This window comes from Homarus americanus, unplaced genomic scaffold, assembly GCF_018991925.1.
Source record: "Homarus americanus isolate GMGI-L3 unplaced genomic scaffold, GMGI_Hamer_2.0 scaffold52512, whole genome shotgun sequence".
Taxonomy (NCBI): Eukaryota; Metazoa; Arthropoda; class Malacostraca; order Decapoda; family Nephropidae; genus Homarus; species Homarus americanus.
Genome location: NW_024735442.1, coordinates 17,510,133 through 17,526,830, shown reverse-complemented (window position 1 = coordinate 17,526,830; position 16,698 = coordinate 17,510,133). Strand labels below are relative to the sequence as shown.

Below are 16,698 nucleotides of genomic sequence, written 5' to 3'. Positions count from 1 at the left end.
AGTAATATTTTTTCCAAAAAGTCGATAATCTACTTTCCCAAAAGTAGATAATCTTACTTTTGGGAAAGTAGAAATTATATATTCAGGGAAATCTTCAAAACAACACCTAAGCACAACTATTTATTAGTTAAATGAATGACATGGACTCCTTAATAGATCATTATATTGATGTTACTAGACAATGACTCTCGGACACAAACAGAAAATGGATACACTTCAATATAAGTAACTCATCCTATGGATCACTCTTGACAATGACCTGTGTGACCTGGAGTGAGGCAATACAGCTGGGACTCTTGCAGGGCCTTGTCTCCTAGAGAATGGTCTGGGTGGGCACTGGATCTCCGTCTCCTGTGGAAGATCCTGCCAGCTGTGGGACTGGTGCTGGAAGGAAGATCCCTCTGACCTCGACTTGTGACCGTCTGGCTCTGGTTTCTGGGTCTCCCCTGACTACTCCCTGGGAGGAGCCTGTGTTCTTTTATTGGAGGTCCTAGGTCAGCAGGTATCATCTCCCAATTATCACTAATCTGAGCGCGAGTCTGGAACAGCTGTGCTTGCTCAGGTGCACGGTGGTTCGGGGTGACAGGGTGTGGTGTTTGGTCAGGTGTCAGTTTGTTGGCCTGGAGGGCAGTTTCTTGAATTCAATACAAGATCATGTCATCATGCTGCCTGGTTCCCCATCACACTATGCGAGAACTCCTTTCTCTCCGGTGACTCCTGACCTTTGTTGAGCCAGTCTTAATCTCTATTTAATTACTGTAGGATCGAAGTCAACTAAGGGTGTACACCCGTTCTCATGTAGTCACTGTAGGCTTTGGTCTGATAAGCAAGCAACTTTACACACATTACATATATTGGCCAAATTGGTAAGCTTATCGCCTTAAGAATATTTCGACCGAAATATTTGGTTAAATAAAGATATATAAAACTAAAAATCTATGATATGGACGCGAATCGCTTCATGAATGGAGCTGTGCGAGTCTATTTTCAAATCTAAGTCACAATCCCACATGGATTGACATGAGCTTATTTATTTTACACAAACACCATTGTACACTACAATACAGTATATTATACCGGTAAGTACTGTACCTGTAAACAAAGTAATGTACAGTATATCAATACTGTTGTCTTGAGCTTTGCTGAGTATATTGTTTAATTTCCTGAATGTAATACATAACTGTAATTATCTTTTTATGTCTTTACCACTTATGATGGAGGTGTGGTAAGGATTAGTGGGTCTCATGTTACTGACCTGGTCTGATGCAATGTCAGGTCACCTATTGTAGGGATGGGGGATCAGAGCAAAAGCACTTTATAGTCGAAGAAAAGAACTTCACAGTCACTAAAAACAGGGAAAGTATTTCAGTCAGAGCAAAAAGCACTTCACAGTCATCAAAACAGAGTACAATGAGAACTTTAGTGATGTCCTTTCACTGAAAGTAAAAGCAACACGGATGATGATGACCAAACATTGAGCTCCTTTTCTTAGACATGTAAATCAAAAAGAAATAATACCCGCACAGTAGTTCTACCAGATGGCCACAATGTGGCAGGTTTGCAGATGATGCCTGTTGACAATTGAAGGTGATGCATTCCATACGACTTAGCGTGATAATATCGTTAATGCAGGCTTGTTTATAGTAACATTAAATAGGGAAGTGGTCTTAATGTATCTGCATCAGCAAAATGAATTATCGTAGATTTGGATATCGTAAATAGAGGTTTACCTGCATATCCAAAAATTCATTGCATGCTCCAGGAACCTAACCCTGAAGGAATCAGTGTCATTTCTACTTATTACATAATAGCTATTCTGAAGATTAAATTGCATAGGCAGAGGACTCTTTGGTCTTAACAATATGTTCCATTCCCGATGTGGTGGTACATTTTCAGATGCCGCTACTTGGAATTTTAACAGCAATCGACACAAACCTCCGACCTGTAAATAATAAAACACAACTTCATAAAATTATACAATATAAAAATGAATACAGGTACCTATTCATATAATTGTAAATAAACACTCAGTATATTAATGTTTCATATGAAGTACGAGATCTATTAACTGTGATGGCAACGGTATGATACACAGAATTGGCCAATGAATTAAGAACACACTTTGAAGGGTGCTAATATAGTACGTATATAGTCTACTGAGCTGAGTTATCTACTGATATTTACACCGTATTGTCCATTAACTTGTTTAGGTTAGGCAGCACAGCATTGGTGTACCTTGCCAGGGCAAAGAATATTTCCTGAACTGGGTCTCAACATGACTGCCAATTTCTGGAGCACAGGTTATTCTGAGGTTGAGTAAAGAATCTAAATATCTGGTTTATTTTAGATATAAGTTGAAGGAAAGTTATATTAATAAATATGCTTTTGTTTTTCCTCACAGACCCTCGCATGTATACACAGTTACACCAGCCTCACAGACCCTCACACCACCCTAACACCCCTCACACCCTAATGCCATATACACCAGATTCTCATCCACACCCACCTAACACCTCACACCAGCCCACACCCACCTAACACCCCTCACACCAGCCTCAAGACATCTACCTAACACCCTCACACCAGCCCTCACATCTACCTAACACCAGCACCAGCCTCACATCTACCCACCCTCACACCAGCCCTCACATCTACCTAACACCCTCACATCTACCCAACACCCCTCACACCAGCCTCACATCTACCCAACACCCCTCACACCAGCCTCACATCTACCCAACACCCTCACATACTCCAACACCCCACACCAGCCCCACATCTACCTAACACCCCACACCAGCCTCACATCTACCTAACACCCCTCACACACCAGCCCTCACATCTACCCAACACCCCACACCAGCCTCACATCTACCTAAACACCCCCACACCAGCCTCACATCTACCTAACACCCCTGCCAACCAGCCCCACATCTACCTAACACCTCACATCTACCTAACACCCTCACACCAGCCTCCCCACATCTACCCAACACCCCCTCACACCAGCCTCACATCTACCTAACACCCTCACACCAGCCTCACATCTACCTAACACCCCACACCAGCCCTTCACATCTACCCAACACCCCCACACCAGCCTCACATCTACCTAACACCCCCACACCAGCCTCACATCTACCTAACACCCCCACATCTACCTAACACCCCACACCAGCCCTCACACCCACCTAACACCCTCACACCAGCCTCACATCTACCTAACACCCTCACACCAGCCTCTCATCTACCTAACACCCTCACACCAGCCTCACATCTACCTAACACCCTCACACCACCCTCACATCTACCTAACACCCTCACACCACCCTCACATCTACCTAACACCCTCACACCACCCTCACATCTACCTAACACCCTCACACCACCCTCACATCTACCTAACACCCTCACCTGTAACCTGTGTGAAGAATGACTGCATGAACGATGTAGACTTTCTAACCAGGGGGAATATGAGTCTGGTGTCTAGCGACGAAACACACCAGCTGTCCCTTGAACAGTTCTGCTTGCTCAATTATTACAAACCAATCATGGCTTTAGCCCAACCCTTAAAAAATCACGAGTCTCCCCCTGTATTCATGTCACATCTTCCCCGAGCAACACGCGGAAGGAAAAAATTGCTAGTAAAACAATATGAATTATTATTGAGAAGATAAGATTAATAAAACTTTGATGAAAATATTAAAAAATCACTAAACAAACATGTCCTTTGCTCATAGGTCCAGCCCCTCCCAGAGCTGCTCCTAGACTGAGAAAATTAATGGAACACAAGGCTCGGACGGACACACGACCAAAATTGACACTATTCTTGTTTCACATTCCTGGCAGAAAAAAAAAATAGGGTGAATGTAGAGCGACAGTATACACTTTGATCAAACATGCTTAGTGAACCAATACAAATTCAGAATGTGTTCAGTCAGCAGGAGAGGAAAGGTCAAGCCTCACCAGTGATGACGCTCAGCCAAGACTAAAGACGACAGGTCAGGTGGGCGGTCGACCTCAAGCAACACCTCCAGCTGCTGACCCGCCGCCACCCTCACGCCCTCAGAGTAAAACTGTCCCTTTATCTTTCACGTAATGAATACCGCTAAACATTATCTGTTTGTTGTTTGTTTTATACTTGGCCAAAATAATCAAGTATGTGTAGATATGTCTGTTTTATATGCTTTCGCGCTGTCTGCCACTCTTAAACCTATTAGGCTTTTAGTTCAGATCAGTCAAGATTTATGTCAGCTCACAGTGTAATACCTCGTAGAGGCAGCTGATCCCTGGGAGGACCAACCTTTTGTCTCCACACACACACAAGCCCACACACTACACACACGCTTGTTAACAACAATTGGCCTTTAAATTCTCAAGCTTAATTCTCCCTGGAAGCCTCTCGGGTTATCTGAAGGGCGTTAAAAAAAATCTCTCAATATTTATTTTGGACGTTGTATATAATTTCGCCAAACTTTCTTTATCAAAAAAAGATTTATCAACAGACGACAGTGACTTGTAGGAACGGCCTCCAGCTTATTATGTCATCTTCTGTCTACTTACTATTAACAAACACGAGCTACAATATTTAATCAACCTGTCAACTTTCACAAACTTTGATTTTCAACCTGAAAATGTTTTGCAGAGGCCAGCATTACCGAAAGAAATAACAATTTATCATACGTCTGGAAGCTCAGTCGACCTCCGCTTGTAGCGCCACGATGCCTCTTAAAACTTTAACGCTCGCCACCTTTTTAAAGACTAACTAGAGCAAGTAATTATAAAGAAAATAAAAACAATCTTAACAATTTACATATAAATACATCTTCTTACAACGCACAAACTTCGGGGATTATTATTATTATTGTTTTCCCTTTACACAAACAGGACCGTCAAGAGGATGCAAAAATTTAATGGCATTGGTTAATTTTCTTTTTTCTAATTTTAAAAAACCCATCACGAGTCAAAATGAACCCAACCTGAATTTACATTTTAAGATAATTATGTTTGCGAGACAGAAAACAATAGTAAATGCGGTATGATATTATTTTAGGGATCTCTCTCTCTCTCTCTCTCTCTCTCTCTCTCTCTCTCTCTCTCTCTCTCTCCTTCCATCACTTTGCCTGCCTGCCTTCTTTCCTTCAAGTACTGTAATTATTAAAACGAACTCGTAAAATAAACTGAGGAAGTCTGTACCTCTCTCTTAAGTAATAACTCATTTAAATGTAGTTATTCTCATCATTATAATTACGCTCTTAAATGTAATATAAACCGTAGGTATAATTGCGGACCTGGATGATGACGTCAGGAACTAAGGGGTGACGTCACTGTTTACGACAGGTGAGGGACAAAATAAAGTCATGACCTCACTGAAGTGACCTTGACTTCTATTCTATCTATCTCCTTCGTCAAAAGGTAAGAGTTGCTAGCACAGACAAACACTCATAAAACCTCTACTTAGTTCTAATCGTTACATAATAAATATGAACCAAAATTCATCGATAAACCCAATGCTTTAAAACAACAACAATAAAAGAATACATCGGAGCTCGGTCACAAGGGACAATAATCCGGGGATTCCAGATCATGTTGGGGTGATTCGAGGGAGATTTCAGCTTGTGATGATTCCACCTGGTCTACCTGGACCTGACCGCTAACTGTGAAAATTCTCAATATGTTGAAAAATGGTTTGGCGATCATGAACTCTCTCTCTCTCTCTCTCTCTCTCTCTCTCTCTCTCTCTCTCTCTCTCTCTCTCTCTTTAAAACACACAAACGTAACCCAGGCAGTGTTATTTCTTCCGATGTGATGCACACCGTCAGCTACAAACTGAACTCATGAAATATTATTGGAATGTTTCTTCTCGACGGGTCAAGTTAACACACCCTATACACCTGAATAATGTAACATTAACGCCACCGAAAACAACACTAAATTCCAACGATAATTCTTGCCTGAATTCTAAAGTAAAGTACATGACCGTAAACAAAACAGGAATTCACTACAAATCAAAAAGACTATTTATCTTACAAAACATTTCACGACATGCAACGATCGCTGAACAATTTCTCTGCCAACCACAAAACTATTTAATCTTCTGTCACACACAGGTCTGCCACAAAGGTTTGTAAATACAACGAGACCAATTTACAAGTATTTTCCGCTGGGAGCCGTAGCTCACATACCACCCGCCGCCCCTGGCCGCCGCGCCGCGTCTCTCCCTCCTCTTACTTAATTTATATTTCATATTTGTCTTTATATTGTATAACGCGCTCTATCTCCTTTACATAGCATGAACTTTATCATTAAAAAAAGTCCTAACGTGTTAATATATTTTTATAACATTCATGCATTACACAGCAAATTTCAGAGAATATATTATTTAAGCACTGAGTTACCTCGTTCTTCACAAGTACACGTATATATGTTGGCTCAATTCAAAACTCTCACTCGAGCCATTTGCCTTCCCTAATTTTCTGAGTAATTTAACGAGCATGTTGGACAGCAGCTCTCAAGAGTTTCACTCCCTCAGGGGAAGGGCACTGTCGGAGATGTCTTCTGAATGTGTTGATTCTGTGATTCTGTTCTCTGACCTCGTCATTGTAGAACCAGTAGTCTTTGTGGCGTCTATTTGTAGGGTTTGTTTTTGGTATTGCTTCCTCTGCTGCGTGTTGTATGGCATCAATAAGGTCCTGGTTTAGTTGGTCAATATCTTCTGCTGGTTCACAGTTCAAATACCATTTTTGGAGTTCATCTTGATATAATTTCCAATTTGCTTTCTTGGTATTCCATCTGGGTGGCGGACGTGGGGGAAGAGGGAGTAGCTCCATCCTCAAAGTGGTCACTGGTCAGTTCATCATCCATCTCCCACTGAGCTACTGAAACGAGCTCAGTGGAGATGAATGTGAGGTCCAGTGTTCCTCTCAGTATGTGTGTTGGTTCCCCAGTATTAATGAGCGTTATTTCTGGAACATCTGTCAGCAGTTCCACTAGGTGGTGACCATCCTGGTTCATTGTTGAGGTCGGATTGATCGTTGGATGGTGAGCATTGAAGTCCCCAGTAATGTGCACAAGTTACTGTGTTGCTTGTGTCAGTAGTTCACCGGCTTCTAGTCGTTTTGGTGGCGGTTTATAGATGTTGTATACTACAAGACTGTCGTTTGCCAGGTGTATCCGAACAGCTTGTGCCTCTACTCCATCTACACAGTGAGCTGGTTCTACTTCTGAACTGGGGATGGTCGCCCTGACGAGAATCATGCTGCCATGGGAGTTGGGCCCCTTTGGTACAGAGTACTGTTGGTATCCAGGCAAGCGGAATTGTTTATCTTTTGACATCAGGGTTTCTTTCAGAATGAAGACATCAATATTTTTAGCTAAGGCTGCTGCTTGTACAGTATGTCGTTTGTTGGAGAGGCCTTGTACATCCAACTATGTTATCGTGAGATGACAAGGAGGTGGGGCTATTCTATCATTATCTCCTCGTCGCTGGTGCTGTAGTTGCTCTCGGCGTTCATGGTTGAGTCGCTCTCCTCCTCGTCCGTTGGAATGGTGTGCTCATTGGTGGCTGTTTCTTGGGCACCTGCTCCAAGGGAGGAGCAGGAGGTGGAATTCCGCTTGTTTTTTTTAGGTATCTCGGGAGTTTTTTCTGCTCTCTTCAGGGTGCTGTCGCTCTTGCCTGTGATCGTGTGTTTGCTGACGGTCTGTGCTTGTTGTGCTGCTCCTCGTGATCTGTTGCGAGGGGCTTGAGGTTTCACGGTTTTGAGTGATCTCTTACACGCTACGGGTCTATGTGGCACCACTTACACGCTACGAGTCTATGTGGCACCACTTACACGCTACGAGTCTATGTGGCACCACTTACACGCTACGAGTCTATGTGGCACCGCTTACACGCTACGAGTCTATGTGGCACCACTTACACGCTGGGGACAGGGAGGTCTACTAGCAGATTCACACGCAGGCTGAGTCTTGGTATAATTAAACTTTTCACATTATACTACAATGTCATTCCACAGTGTGTGTGTGTGTAACTACGTAACCCACCGCTGACTCTCCCCTTCCTGCCACCGGAAGTGTAAGTAGTTGTACATGATGGGTGACTGCCAACAAACAGATGGCTGAGATGGTTATCTGATATGGCACGCTCCCCCCCCCCCCTGATATGTGTGGCGGATGCAACAACTCGCAATAACAGCCTAACCCTGACAGTTACTGCATCTTGTCCTTGTAAATAGCAAACCCCCATCATAATATTGCTCTACCTCCAATGTTTAGCGTTATACTGTTGTGCGATGGTCAGACTGTATAATAATCCAGTGTGTACGGCCTGGAGACGGCTGGTTTAACTAATGAAGACGACAATGTTCAGTGTTTGTCTTTAAGGTCACATAAATAGTCTCGCCAGACCACTTGCCTGTAATATGAAGTTCGGTAATAAAGTAAAATAACGTCTACTGGCACTGACAAATAAAACTTAGCCAGAGTTATTGTCTACAATACGAAGCTTATTAATAAATGTAGAGAGATGTTGCCTATTGTACTCGTATATAGGACAGTGTGCGTTGGGGTCATGGTGGTGGCGTCACTAGCAGTAGCTCCCCTACACGCCCGCAGCAGCCGCCACCCCTTGTTGAATCTGGCCAACACCCGGGGCCATCATTAAGAGTGTAACTTATAGGCCACATGAGGACTCACCCCTTTCATAGCCTTTACTGGGTTTATTCTGTCAGCATACACCAGCAGTTTATTTGTAGAAAGTCAGATTTGGTCAAATTTGACGAAGTAAAACTTGATTTAATATGAACTGTATATCTGCAATCGACGTGTAACATACAACAACTGAGGAACCATCACTGTTTCATGTGTTACAATTCCTTTATTTGGCCCTTTGTGAGTTACAATTTTAAAAGAAGGTCCAGCTGTCCAAGTTAGACGAAGACAAACTTGTGCTTCAGCGTGTCTTTCATTATTAAAACATTACGAAAAAACTAATACTTGAATTTAGTCATTTATAAAATTTTGTCACAGAAACTATTCTAATTGTAATGACGAAAATGTAAGAATTACCCTCCTAAGCTCCTTCACTGTGATATTTTAGCTTGATATAGAAAAGTCCAAGAACAAACTGGTGCCTTTGCCAGCGGAACGACGCTGTGATGAACGCTTAAACGCGACATCAAATAAAAAGTTCCAGGAATTATGTGGTGACTGTCTCTATAAAATGAGATGTGAAGGGTGATAAAAGATGGCGTGTAAGAGAAGCAACTGCCAAGCCTAGTCGGAAATGATGCCAACGAAGCTTTCAGAAGGTGGGGGGAAATAACGATATAGAGCATGAATATCAAAGGTGTACCAGCCATCACCTACCAGCAACCACCACCACACACCACCTAAAACACTCAGCCACGCCTCTAACTGTCTGGGTCAAGTTTTTCAATTTAAGCTTTTAACGATCACAACACACCCCCCAATCAACAACGATCATACTGTCAACCGTGCCACAAACACTATCCACCCACACCACAAACACTATCCACCCACACCACAAACACTACCCACCAACACCTCAAAAACTACCCACCCGCACCACAAACACTACCCAATTGCATCACAAACACTACCCACCCGCACCACAAACATTACCCACCGGCGCCACAAACAGTACTCACAAACACTACCCACCCGCACCACAAACACACCAGTCCAGCGCCTCTAAACACATTACTGTATGGTTGATCCCCGTCAGTTCTGGCAGTAACTGGAAAATCGGAAATGAACGTGTCTGGGGGTAGGAGCGGCCTTCATAACTACGCCAGTGTTTGATGTTGGGGCGCTCATTCCCGCGCTGGAAAACACTCAAGCTAGTGTCAACACGGAGCGGAGGTGGAAGAGGCATTAGAGGCGAGTCTCCGAGGTTTCCTTCACGGTAAAGACGCCTCTATGAACTTCAACTACACCCAATATTATATTCCCTTTCGCCTCGGGATCCACTTTTCCACACTTCAGAAACCTTCATAAGAATTATTAACTGGCGTTTTCGCAGAGTAAAAGAACTTTAGAAAGGAGAATACAAGATAAAGGGCACAGAGACTTAACCTTCAACGTGTCGTCTCCTCCCTGATTAAGCACACTATGACGCACCTCAGGTTACACACGATATGTTAACACCCCCTTTAAGAGTTCTCTGGGCATAGAACAAAATACCTCGTGTTAATTAAGGAGAAGCGTCAAGCCAGTGGTATTTTGCAGGTCCTGTCCGCTGGGGGTCGAGTGTGTTAATACGAGGAACAGGGGATGCACTTACTAATTCAGGACCCGGGATCCAATCTAATCCGCACCTAACCTAACTTAACCTAACCAAACCAACCTCTCAACCCAACCCAAACTAATCTTACCCAACCTAACTTAACCACCCCAACATAACCTAACCTAATCTAACCAAAAAAACAAGTAAATAAAAGACGTAATCTAACCAAAACTAAACATCAACTACACCTAACCCGAGAATGCGACCCGGAGATAACCCAGAGACCACACCACTACACCCCCCACACACACACCCCCCCCCCACCTCCATCTTCAGAGAACGACAGCTTTTTGAGTTTAGTCTACAATGTAAATTCATTAAGGGACTCCATAACCTGTGTTGACCTGATAGAAGTTTAATGGCATGGCAAGTTTTATATCATAATAAGAGAATGAGATCAAGGACGAGATGAGAGGCTTCAGTTGTCTGTCGAGGTTGATTATGGTGTGTGTGTGTGTGTGTGTGTGTGTGTGTGTGTGTGTGTGTGTGTGTGTGTGTGTGTGTGTGTGTGTGTGTGTGTGTGTGTGTGTGTGTGTGTGTGCGTGCGTGCGTGTGTGATGAGGGTAGAAAGGTACTGTAGTCTCGTTATCACCTACAGCAGTATACTCCACAGTACTCCAACACCTTATGCGGCAGGTCACTCCAATCCACCCATGTCTCTCGCCTTAAAACGCGATCCCACACTAATCAACACACCTTATCTGGGGTCCTTTGGGTCTCCTTAGTCCTTTCCTCCTCTAACTCCTCACCCCACACCAACCCTCACACACCAACCCTCACCCCACCAACTCCTCACCCCACACCAACTCCTCACCCCACACCAACCCCTCACCCACCATCAACCCCCACCCCACATCAACTCCTCACCCCATCAACCCCTCACCCCACATCAACCCTCACCCCCACATCAACCCCACCCCATATCAACCCTCACCCCACATCAACCCCCACCCCATATCAACCCCTCACCCCACATCAACCCCCCCACCCCATATCAACCCCTCACCCCCATCAATACCCTCATCAACAATATTCACAGTTGTCACCTTCCCTCAGGTCCAATTAATAAGTGAATACATTAGTCCTACCTGTGGTGCCTCGCCGATCCCCAACGTATATTGACGCCAAGCCCTGGGGGAGACGGCGGGAGGGGAGGAAGGAAGGGAGGGAGGAGGGAGGGAGGGAGGGAGGGGGAGGGAGGAAGGAAGGGAGGCAGGGGAGGGAGGGAGGGAGGAGGGAGGAGAGGGGAGAGAAGGGATGGAAGGGGAGAGGAGGGTTATATAATTATACCGTATACCTCTTTGATACGTTGATTGGGGGTATACTCATCAAGGTTAGGTTAGGTTAGGGGAGGTTAGGTTAGAAAAATCTCGTCTTAGCGCCTCAACAGTGTTCTATTTACCAGTAAGAGATAGAGAGTGCAAGAGACCGTACAACATGGTAAACGACCGTAAAAATTGATGATGATGATGAGACTGTCGTTCATTCATCACGTAATCAGCCAAGACGGAGGGACAACACGAGAGGAAAACGACGACTACGCCTCCAGCTTAGGTCGTGTTTTACCCTGGTAAGACGGCAGCCGAGGATATACTGTAGGCTCGATAATACCCTAGTGTGTGTGTGTGTAGGAGTCAAGTGCTTTAAGAAGTGCAATCTGCTGAAAAAGAGGAAGAGAAGGAGGGGGTAAGAGGAGGAGGAGGAGGAAGAGGGGGAGGTATTAATGAATATCGTAGGACGTGTGGATGGAATTCATGTTTTCTGACTGTGTGTGTGTGTGTGTGTGTGTGTGTGTGTGTGTGTGTGGTTTACAGTAAATCATGGAAGTTTACAATGAGTCGTAAAGGTTTACAGTGAGAAGTGGAGATTTATAGCCTGTGTGGGTAGAGGATCTGTTTACCTCTGTGAATTAATATTTCTGCTCTGTCTTTACCGATGATTGAACCCCTTGCCTTCGTCGATGATTGGTCCGAACTCTCCTGTCATCGTCTGTAATTGGTCTGTGCCTCCTGTTCTTGTCGTTGATTGGTCAGAGCTCCCTATCTTTGTCTACGATTAGCCAGTTTTGTCAGTCAAGTTCAGAGCTGTCCTGTATATAAAATATTCATGAAATGGTAATGACTCCATCCAGGTCAACAAATTACACGGAAACGCGACGTGGAACTTTTTCCTGCTTCTCTGACCAATGTTGTTTTGCCAGTACAGTATTCACAAATTCTGTCAAAGTTCAACTGCTGAGCAGGAGTGTGTGTGTGCACAGGAGCAACAAAGCACTTTAAAACCTCGTGGCTCCGCTCTTCTGATCAACACTAGCACACGCCTGCCTGATACCTGCACCGTCCTGACTGAGCTACATAAAGGGCTCTAGCAGGCAGATACATAAATACCATAATGTATCATTAATAACCTCCCAACCTTGAATCGCAATCTACATTCTGTCATTTACATAAATTTACAACACAATTACAAACGAGAGAAATTTACAGCTAGTCAATTCTACCATGACCACAACGACGACGCCTGTATTGAAATACGCTGAGTTATGAGCCTAGAGTTAATAGAATAGTTTAAACGACCTTTGCCACTTGACGGGGACGATAATAATTCATCATTGGCCAGAAACATTTTAATAATCCCGCCTGAATGATTTATTTACTGTACGTGTTCCCAGATGTTGGTGTTGTTTTTGTTAACCAGATTTTTGGTATAGTTAATGATTTTTCACAAGCTTATGTTTACAGTCATAAAAATAATAATAATAATAATTGAAAGAACAAAGCAACCTGAAGCTGAAAGTATACAATAAACAATGATAAAAGTACGCGCGTGTTGTAATTCTCCTTACAGCGTATAAAAGAAGGTTCAACAGTTGACGTAAACACTAGCCCTCACAGTAGGCAGCAACAACCACGTGCTTGAACCTGATATACACAGTGACTAACTCAGTGACGGGTTTATTAATAGTCAAGCACCACTAAAATGTAATTATTTCAACGTAAATCCTCTTTTGACAATATATTCCGACCTATGCTCATTAGCATACGAATGTTAAACTAATTTTATGGTAATACACATTGATTTGTTCCAACGTTCTCTTCACTCAGTCACTCGCCAGTGAAAACACAGAATACTGTACTTTAGGCCCGCCTCCACCAACCACTGACGTCACCTACACAACTTCCGCAGCTAAATTCTCAAACTCATTCCTTATCATTATTTTTAGTCTTCCTTTTAAATGGGGTTGGTAGAAAGTACTAGATCTAATTTCCGTAGATTCACAGTGCAAGTTCAACGCAATTTTCGGGCACCAGCAGTGTCGAGGTGTTAGTGAACAAGTTAAATATTCCCTCATCTTTAGTTATTGAAAACAAGGAACACAACTCTCCTGAGAATCCCATCATAACTTCCCATCAACAGAATCGCCGTGACCGCAACAAGCACAGTTTTGAAGTAAATGAAAGGAAATTGACTCCTTCAATGATTTTCACGTTATATATTGGACCATTCGTTATATTAAGAAATTTCTATTAGTCGGGTGTCCTCACCATCTGGCCGGAAACTGAGATAAAGTGCTTCAAGAGGAAGTGGGCAGAAAACGTGAGTCCCTCGATGGCAACATACCTCCTCGCCTTCCATTGGATGGTGGCACAATCCTCAGGTAAAATTTAACATCAAATCTCCTACAGTATTCAGGTAATACAATATACCCGAACGTGTGAAGAGACGCCCATGAGAATATTACACATACTGCACACTTTTAAATCTGAAATACTAAACAAGTTGCAACTTTAAACGATGTTACAATGTTTACAGTTGTGACAGCAGCCCAGTGGTGACACCTGCATTGACAGCCATGTGGTGACTTTCATTATTAGTTCAAAACCTGTTCTGTATTTTAGGGGGTTGATTATTACACTATACAGTAAACCTTATCTTAGCCTTGACTTCGATATGTAACTCTCAAAAAGAACACTTAACCACAACTAACAACGGCTCCAGAACCACCATCATATGAAAAGTCCTCTCCTCACTCTTGCGTCATCAGTGATTCTCTCCACCCCTCCTTGTTCCCTTTCTCGATCTTCTCACATTCGCCATCTGCCTTCCTCCCACCATCCTCACTCACCATCTACCATATACCCCCCCCCCTCCTCCCTCACCAACAAGGGCGCCCCACACCCACCTCTGCTATACGGGGTCATCACGCCTCACTCCCCACAATCACCATCTCGCCCCATATTTTTGGTTTAAACTCAGTTTTTTCCGCCGTCTGACTGTTTTCCAAAAATATGGAAATCAAGTAAAATGTAATTCAGTGTTAAGTTGTACTATAGCTGGTTCTGTATATTACAAGTTATGTATATTTTCTCTCATGCATATAAATCCTGCATTCTATTGTATTGTTTTAAATACTGGTAACAAAAGAACATTTATATCCCCGACGGATTACATTTTGTTGATATAAAACTATTTTCAACTTAAAACTATATTAAAAAAACTATTAGCTCCCAAGACGCCCACATCTATATGTGTTCGAAATTATTTATAATACGTATAAAGAATACTGAACATTAAAGTTATAGACAAAATAAGTCACATGTTTAAGCAAAGCAGACAATGTAACGTAAATAAGTCCTATTTCTAAGCAGAGCAGACAAAGTAACTTGTAGACAAATTAAGTCAAACAGCACGGCAAACAGATTAACTGGTAGACAAAAATAAGTAATAGTTCTAAGCACAACAAAATAAACAAATATCCCAGAATTAAATATAAAGAGTAGTTTCACGTATACTGTCTGCTATAGTGTTTTGGGGGGATCTCTAAAACGCGTAAAAATCGGGCGCAATTTGGCGTGGGTTTTATTCACTCATCTGTAAATCGGTTTTGTGGTAAAAACGTTCAAAACAAAAACAAAATGTGTGTATTCGACCAGGTCAATGTCGTGTTGATATAGCTGTCGTTGCTGTCAGTTACTGTTATCGGTTTTTTTTTTGCAAAGTATTATTGATAATCATTATCACTGTTAATGATAAAACTTTAATAATAATAATAATATAAATATAAACATTAATAAAAAGTATAATAATAAAATAATATAACACTAATAATATAATAATAAGCTAAGTGTGTTTAGAGATAATAACACATACCTGAGTTGACTTGGACAACATCCTGTGAACTCAATACACCGCCTAACATCAGGCTCAACACCAACGCTCAATCCACATAATTTCTGTGAATGTAAACACAAGAATTAGGACCTGACTAAATATGGGCAGGAAATTACAATACGACCCTGGAGCTTTGTACTGTATACCCAAGAAGACTACACAGATAGAACCATACTATATATGAGCGTACACACACACACACCAGTAAGGGGTAAGCTTTACAAAATCTCTTTTTTTCGACGAAATTGTAAGGCTTACCCCTTACAGGATTTTTGGCCAAAAATACTTTTTCTCTCAGAACTAAAATTTAATGTGCCTAGCTATTTAAGTACATCCAGAATAATACACAAGCACCAAGAAATGACCTCGAAAACCCATAAGTGGCGAGTAATTAGCATTGCAAAAGTAATTAAAATATTCTAAAAATCATTTGCACATTTTCTAAAAGCCATTTGAACAAGTTATAATCAAGATATCAAATTTTAGTTAACAGATCCTTAAGCAGCACATTCAGGAGTACCTATACTGAAATTTTGAACAAAATCCATTTTTTGGCCGAAATGACAAAAATTGTAAGTCTAAAGCCTTAAAGGATTTTTGGCCAAAAATACGTTTTCTCTCTGAACTAAAATTTAATGTGCCTAACTATTTAAGTACATCCAGAATAATACACAAGCACCAAGAAATGACCTCGAAAACCCATAAGTGGCGAGTAATTAGCATTGCAAAAGTAATTAAAATATTCTAAAAATCATTTGAACATTTTCTAAAAGCCATTTGAACAAGTTATAATCAAGATATCAAATTTTGGTTAACAGATCCTTAAGCAGCACATTCAGGAGTACCTATACTGAAATTTTGAACAAAATCCATTTTTTGGCGAAATGACAAAAATTGTAAGTCTAAAGCCTTAAAGGATTTTTGGCCAAAAATACGTTTTCTCTCTGAACTAAAATTTAATGTGCCTAACTATTTAAGTACATCCAGAATAATACACAAGCACCAAGAAATGACCTCGAAAACCCATAAATGGCGAGTAATCAGCATTGCAAAAGTAATTAAAATTTTCTAAAAATAAATTGAACAAGCAATAATCCAGGTATCAAATTTTGGCTAACGGATACTTAAGCAGCATGTCCAGGAGTACCTATACTGAGATTTTGAACAAAGTTTATTTTTGGGGCAAAATTGTAAGGATTTTTGGCCAAAATTACCGAATC

The 16,698-nt window shown here is 42.0% G+C and overlaps 1 protein-coding gene across 1 annotated transcript in view; it reads right to left on the bottom strand.

The window, feature by feature from the left end:
* Positions 1 to 1,811: 1,811 nt before the first annotated feature.
* Positions 1,812 to 16,698, bottom strand: part of LOC121871101 — a 26,917-nt gene continuing 12,030 nt past the window's right edge. The window contains exons 11-12 of the transcript XR_006089824.1: positions 15,458 to 15,540; positions 1,812 to 1,942 (exon numbers count right to left, since the gene is read on the bottom strand). The gene's annotated coding sequence lies outside the window, so the exon portion shown is untranslated. The remainder of the gene's footprint in view (positions 1,943 to 15,457; positions 15,541 to 16,698) is intronic.